The sequence below is a fragment of the Helianthus annuus genome, chromosome 14, assembly GCF_002127325.2.
Source record: "Helianthus annuus cultivar XRQ/B chromosome 14, HanXRQr2.0-SUNRISE, whole genome shotgun sequence".
Classification (NCBI taxonomy): domain Eukaryota; kingdom Viridiplantae; phylum Streptophyta; class Magnoliopsida; order Asterales; family Asteraceae; genus Helianthus; species Helianthus annuus.
Genome location: NC_035446.2, coordinates 22,562,217 through 22,568,916, shown reverse-complemented (window position 1 = coordinate 22,568,916; position 6,700 = coordinate 22,562,217). Strand labels below are relative to the sequence as shown.

Below are 6,700 nucleotides of genomic sequence, written 5' to 3'. Positions count from 1 at the left end.
GGGGGAGTAAGAATTTTTTTTTTCAGAAAATCCAAAAACATTTGAAAATTTGAAAAAGACAAAAACATGATAAAAATCAAAAATGAGTTTCGTTGTGAAAAGAGGAAATGATAGTACATCAGTAGGCTGTCACAACATGCTAAAGAAATGTAAAGATAAAATGTGATAAACAATCTCACTGAGGATGTGCAAGTAGGTTTTTACACATTTAGTAAATTGTGACGAGATATAAACTAAATTACTTGCTTTTTCTGTGGGTTAACACAAACTTGGATATATAGGTAACCCCTGAAATCTTGTTTGAAAGGTCCCTTATTCTGAGATACTAGGTCTTTATGCTCAGTGATATCTGGGGTATTATCCCGAGACTTCTGCTGTATGGAAGTACTGACCTAGTCCCCGGATAATGCTTTACGCAAAAGCTTGAAACATAGCTTCGCCCTCAGCATGCTGATGAAACAATAAAATTGATAGTCGCTGCTGTTGAAATAAAAAGATCCTCTAAAGGGGACCCACCAAAAGTCGAGCCATCATCTCTCTGCTGAACGGAAGTTCTGACCTGAGCTCTCATGATTTCGCATCTACCCCTTTACAGATATCAGCTGTGGTATACTCACCTGTAAGACAGAATATTGGGATCTGGATACGGGAGTATATTCAAGTAGTGGGACACACGGATAAGTTTAATTTCTTAAGATATTAATATCGTATCTCGGATCAATTGAACTTTGTGTGAAAATTTCAGTGGACCGATATATTGACAATCTAGGTGAATTGTTTAGAACTAAAAATGTAATCAAGCTTAATGGTGTTGGTGATATTTCTTATATACTGATATGATCCTCTTACACGAACTCACAAAAATTTTGTCTGTAAATATTTTCATGATTGCATTATAGTTTTCTTTATTTCAAAATCCAAAAAGATTTTCAATGTGTTTTAGCATAATTTTTTTTTTGAAAAAGTCAAAAAGATTTTCGACAACTGATACCGAAAAGCTGATTTTCAAAATTCCGAGTGCTAAACATGATGTGCGTCATTTGAGGGGGAGTGTGTGTACGAAATTAAATGTTTTTACAATCTAACCTTCCTAAATGGTTCATCATAGAGAAAGAAAATTGAGGGAGTCAAGTGTTGGTGCACGTAAAAGTGATAAAATTAGAAAATTTATTTCTGGATTAAGAATGTGCAGGAAAGCCAGGCTTCGATTTTGGATCTGAAGATAGAGTGTCATGTTTCAATTCTTGAAGACCTCTGTTGGAGCCAGATTGATCGATCCTGAAAGCTTATGAAGAGTCCAGACAACGATCCTGAAGATGTTACTGAAGAACAAAAGAATGCCAGTAAATCGAGAGGGGGAGTCTGAAGATAGAGAGAAAGAAGCCCAGAGACTGATCAAGACTGAAGATGCGATGACGCAGTTTTGGTGCTCGATAGTCGACTCCATCAACATCTGAGGGGGAGTCTGTTGGTGCACTACATCTGTTGATTTCGTCTAGGATTGGATCTTACATTGTAATGTATAGATTAGGGCACGAAATACGAGAAAATGCAAGTGTGTATGATATTTGTGACCTAGGTTCGCTTTTAGGGACAAATGGTAGAGGTCCGCTTTTGTAACACTTGTGAGGTCCGCTTTTATGTACACTGGTCACAAAAGCGAACCAGACACCCTATATAAAGGGGTCTTATTAGCGAACCAGATGGAGAAGAAGTTGATTTCCACGCCGAAGCTCTGCCGGTGTGACGTTTGAATTGTAAAAGTTGTCAAATCAATAAAACAAGCAGTTAGAGTGAAGTGTGTGCTATTCTACCTTTGTTTCTTATTATTCCACATCTGAAACACGGGAGATTACCTCTGAACGACTCGTATAGGTCGGCGTACGATCCTACAATATGTCATTTCTAATTGCTGTCTGGATCAATGCAATCATTCTCTGTTCAGCTGCGTATTCTTCTTTGTCATCTCTCAGTAACTTCTTGAATGGAAGTTCTTCGCCTTTATCATTTTTTGGTCGTTCGTATCCAAACTCTAAACAAAACCAGCTTTCATGCGCATATGCTTTCACCTAGTTAATAAACCGTTCTTTCCACCATGTGTAATCCTCAATGCTTTCCAGAGTTGGTGGCTTTGATTGCATTCCGTAAAAGTTATCATGCTTGATGTTCTCATTGATAGCTTTTGTGATGGTCTTTGGTGTAACATTTGCAATCTCGGACGATTCTGATGTGAATGCGTTGAAAAACGTGTTGTAGAATTCCTCAGCCATGATGTAAACCTGAACAGATAATCAAACAAACACAATCAGTACAATCAATATCAAATAAACTGTAACAGACTGACACTCGATCGACGTGAAATGATCTCGGCACGAAATTTCACTTCTGGAGCGAAATCACAATTTGGTTTTTGAGCGAAATTAGAACTTTATATTTAGGAGCGAAATCAGGATCACTTCTCGAGCGGAATTATGTATTGACCAGTTGGAGCGAAATCAGCTAGAAACCCTAGAGCGAAATCAGAATGTTTGTCTATCTGGTGCGAAATCAACGAAGAGTTTGGAGCGAAATCAAAAACTTTGTATCCCTGGAGCGAAATCAGACTTAGTTCGAGCGAAATCAAATATTGTCCGTTCAGGCAAAATCAGCTCGAAGTCCATTTTGGTCCATTTTTAGTCCGAATTAAGGTGTGAAACTTTCAAGGGTTTATCTATGTCCAATTTTAAACAATCTGTGAAAATTTGATCCAGTTTTGTCCGATAAAACTTCTTGAACAGATGAAAGAAGGTGTAGAAGTCAGAATGTGGATGATATCAAGCTAAACTCTTCTTCCTGAGCTCTAATACCACTTGTTGGATCGTTGTTTGACCCGACTGAGTCGATCAGAAGAGCTTTAATTCCGATTTAAAGGCGGAATCAGTGAAACGGACGTGGAAACAGCTTGATACTATTAAATCTGTCACTTATATTGATTTTAACATCAACTACAACCTGAACAGATTTTGGCAGCACTTCGTTACAAATCCGGAAGTCGCTTGCCGAATGAAATGAACAGTGCACTATATATAGTATGGTGATTTTGCTCCAAATGACCAAGAGACGTTTCGGGCGAAATCAGAACTCTTTGATTTCGCTCGTACTGACATTCTGTACTCTCGAGCGAAATTAGGATCTTCTGATTTCGCTCGAAATCACCTCTTGCACTTTCGAGCGAAATCAACACGTTAACCTCTAAACTCTAATTCTCGAACCTCGTGCACTGATAATCCTAACCTATCCTATTACTTGATACAAGACGAAGTCAATAGACGTAATGCACTAACACTTAGCACTTTACCGGATCAATATTCAACCGAACAACCGGACTTTACCCGGAACATAAAAATATTACCAAAAACATTGTTTCTACTTTTCTGAGCCAGTTAGGGTCCCCGAACACCCTAACACACCTTGTATTAAACAACACACTAATATCCTAACTAAGTATCATTAGATTTCAACTAGATCCTAACTATATCATCACCACCCAACCCATACCCCCCCTCATTTTGACGGTCACCACTAGGGGTGACCCACCTCCATTTTCTTTGATTATTAAATTGTAATGGTGGGGGTATCTAGAGAATATCTTACATGTTGGATAATAAGGATCATGGTCTATATATATATGTTTAGTGGTTAACCCATCTCTTTCATCTAAACACAACATCAACAACAAAGTTCTCTCTCTCTCCCTCCATAATCACTGATACGCGCAAAATGCAACATATAAATTATATCAAATAAGGCATAAAACTAACCCTTTTTAAGTTCTAATGTTGGAAAAAGTGTATTTTTGTCTTTCTTTTGTATTTTCAGGATTAAATGAGCTCAAATTAACAAAAGAAGCAAAAAGACAGCAAAATCTAACATAAATACAAGAAAAGGAACAAAAGTGGATTACCCGACCCCTCGACAGCATCCTCCCAAGCAAAACAGAGAAGGCAGAAGACTGAACACGCCCCGTGCTCAGCGAGCACAGGGCCGTGCCCAAGAAGCAGCAGAAAAGACAAACCTGTAGAAGCTTCTATTGCTCACCACGGGGCCGTGCCCAGTGAACACGGGGGCGTGCCCAAAGTACTACAGGCGCATTTATTGTAATTGCGAATTACAATTAATGAAGAAAGAGAGTGTCAGACGGGCACGGGGCCGTGCCCAGCGGACACGGGGCCGTGCGCAGGCTTCTGTTCAGCATATAAATAGGAGTGCTTGGAGCCATTTCAACTCATCCCTTGGCACACCACCTCTCTCACACTTCACCCACAACCCACCACCATCATCCACCACCATCATCCATTGTCCATCATAGAGTGTGTGAGTCGTCTCGAGATCCAAGATTGATCGTAAGAGTTCTTGACAATCAAGGCCATGTTTGCCTAAGTCTCTAACATCACTTGGTGAAGACAAGTGTTTAGTATAATACTTTTTATTTTTAATTTTTTGCACTTCTTAATTGCTTTTGTATTAATGACTTTAATAACTAGTTTCTTATGTTGAAGGTGATTCTTCCTTATCGTTTGTCCGTGGTGTCTTGGCATTATTTTACCGTCTATATAAAATAAAAGATTTTCACCATTCATATCTCCACGGTCTATATGGAGGTATGTTGGCTACCTGGTCGGGGGTTAAGGGAACGGTTTGGTAAGGGTCTTGCCCTTGTTCAGCGTTTAGAGGTCCTTCAAGGGACCTAGGTCAAATTTAGTAGGACCTCTTTCAATACCCAAAGGTATTGGATGGCGGGGGTCCAAACTCTTTGATCCCCTCATAAGTTAACTACTATTAATACTATAACCCGGCTATTTAGGACTGTATCCCTGCTAACTCAGACTACTAAGTCGAGGGTAACGTCACCTCCAAAAGAGGGGCCTACCATAATTTGTATTAATAACTTAATTAATTATCTTTCAATAATCCGACCCTTTAGGATTGTATCCTTGCTGACTCAAACTACTGGGTTGAGGGTAACGTCGCCTTCAAAAGAGGGGCCTACTACAATAACTAAGATAATCTCTTAAACAAGTGCAAAAGTGCGAAAATAATCAAAGGTTATACTAACACACGAGTCGGATCCAAGTGATTCATCTTGTCTATCTGTTTTTATTTTTATTTTATCTTTCAGCATTTAGTTAGTTTTATTTTCTTTGTTTAAAAATCTTTTTCTAACATTTTGATTTGATTAGACGTTGAGGATAAACCGGTACTAAAAGCTCTTGTGTCCTTGGACGACCTCGGTATCTTACCAACACTATACTACGTCCACGATGGGTGCACTTGCCCATATGTGTGTTTAGTGTTAGTAAATATCGTGTTTTATAAATTTAAAACTTGGCTAAAGTGTAAAAAGGGCTTAAAATATATACCTAAAACATATTACACTACACACGCATCAAGTTTTTGGCGCCGTTGCCGGGGACACAAGGATTTTAAGAAAGTTAGGAATCAACGGCCTAATCATTTTTTTATTTTTTTATTTATTTTTTTTTAGGATTTTCTTAATTTTACAGCTTCTGCAGAGCTCAGCACGGGCCGTGCCTGGTAGGACACGGGCCGTGCCCAGCAGTGTTACTGGCAGTTTTTAGTTTTCCGAGTTACAAAAGGCTGACCACGGGGCCGTGTCGGTGCAACACGGGGCCGTGTCCAACTCTCCAGTAACAGGGATCCGGAAAACAATCATTGTAACTCCGACCACAGGCCGTGTTCACTGAGCACGGGGCCGTGGTGAACCTTCTGACCAACATTCTTTTATGTTTTTGTTGCAGGACTTGGAACCAGATGCCACCTCTACGTAGTGTATGAGCTCCAGTTCTAATAAAGACATAAAAGAACCTCTAGAAGAACCCGAACGCTTTCTCCGAAAAAGACTCAAAGCTAAAAACCAAGAGAAAGTTTCGGGGAACCCACTTCCAATGGCGGACCAACGTACCCTCATGGATTATCTACGACCCACCGTAGGTAATCTCGACGCCGCTATCAATGCACCGAATGTTGAAGCCAATAACTTCGAACTTCGGCCGCATTTGATACAGATGCTTCAAAACTCTACAACCTTCCATGGGCTTGCGGACGAGGATCCCCACCTACATATTACCAATTTCTTAGAAATAGGTGATACCTTTCAGATCAATGGAGCATCAAATGACGCCATCCGCCTCCGAATGTTTCCTTTTTCACTAAAAGACCGAGCAAAAGCGTGGTTTAACGCCCTCCCAGCTGGATCGGTAAACACCTGGGATGAACTAGCCCAAAAATTTCTATATAAGTATTTCCCTCCCGCTAAAACGGCTAAATTAATGACTGAAATTAATACATATTCACAAGAGGACGGGGAATCCTTATATGAAACTTGGGAAAGGTTCAAGGAGCTATTGCGAAAGTGTCCACATCACGGCGTTGCGATATGGCAACAAGTATCCACTTTCTATAATGGGTTGTTGCCACACACAAGGCAAACACTTGACTCTAGCTCCGGGGGACTTTTAGGTAATCGCCGCCCGCATGAAATATATAATCAAATTGAGGAAATTGCTCAAACCAATTTTCAGTGGCACACTCCCCGAGGCAATAGATCTATTGCCCCGGGCGCCCATAAGGTTGATGAAAGTACTTCTTTACAAGCCCAAATCGAGGCCCTTTCTTCAAAAATTAAAAAGCTAGAAATGAC

The 6,700-nt window shown here is 40.0% G+C and overlaps 1 non-coding gene across 1 annotated transcript; it reads right to left on the bottom strand.

Moving 5' to 3' along the window:
- Positions 1 to 6,323: 6,323 nt before the first annotated feature.
- On the bottom strand, positions 6,324 to 6,430 carry LOC118486992. Its single transcript, XR_004880159.1, has one exon. It is a non-coding gene; the product is annotated as a small nucleolar RNA R71 (small nucleolar RNA).
- Between the last annotated feature and the right edge of the window lie 270 nt (positions 6,431 to 6,700).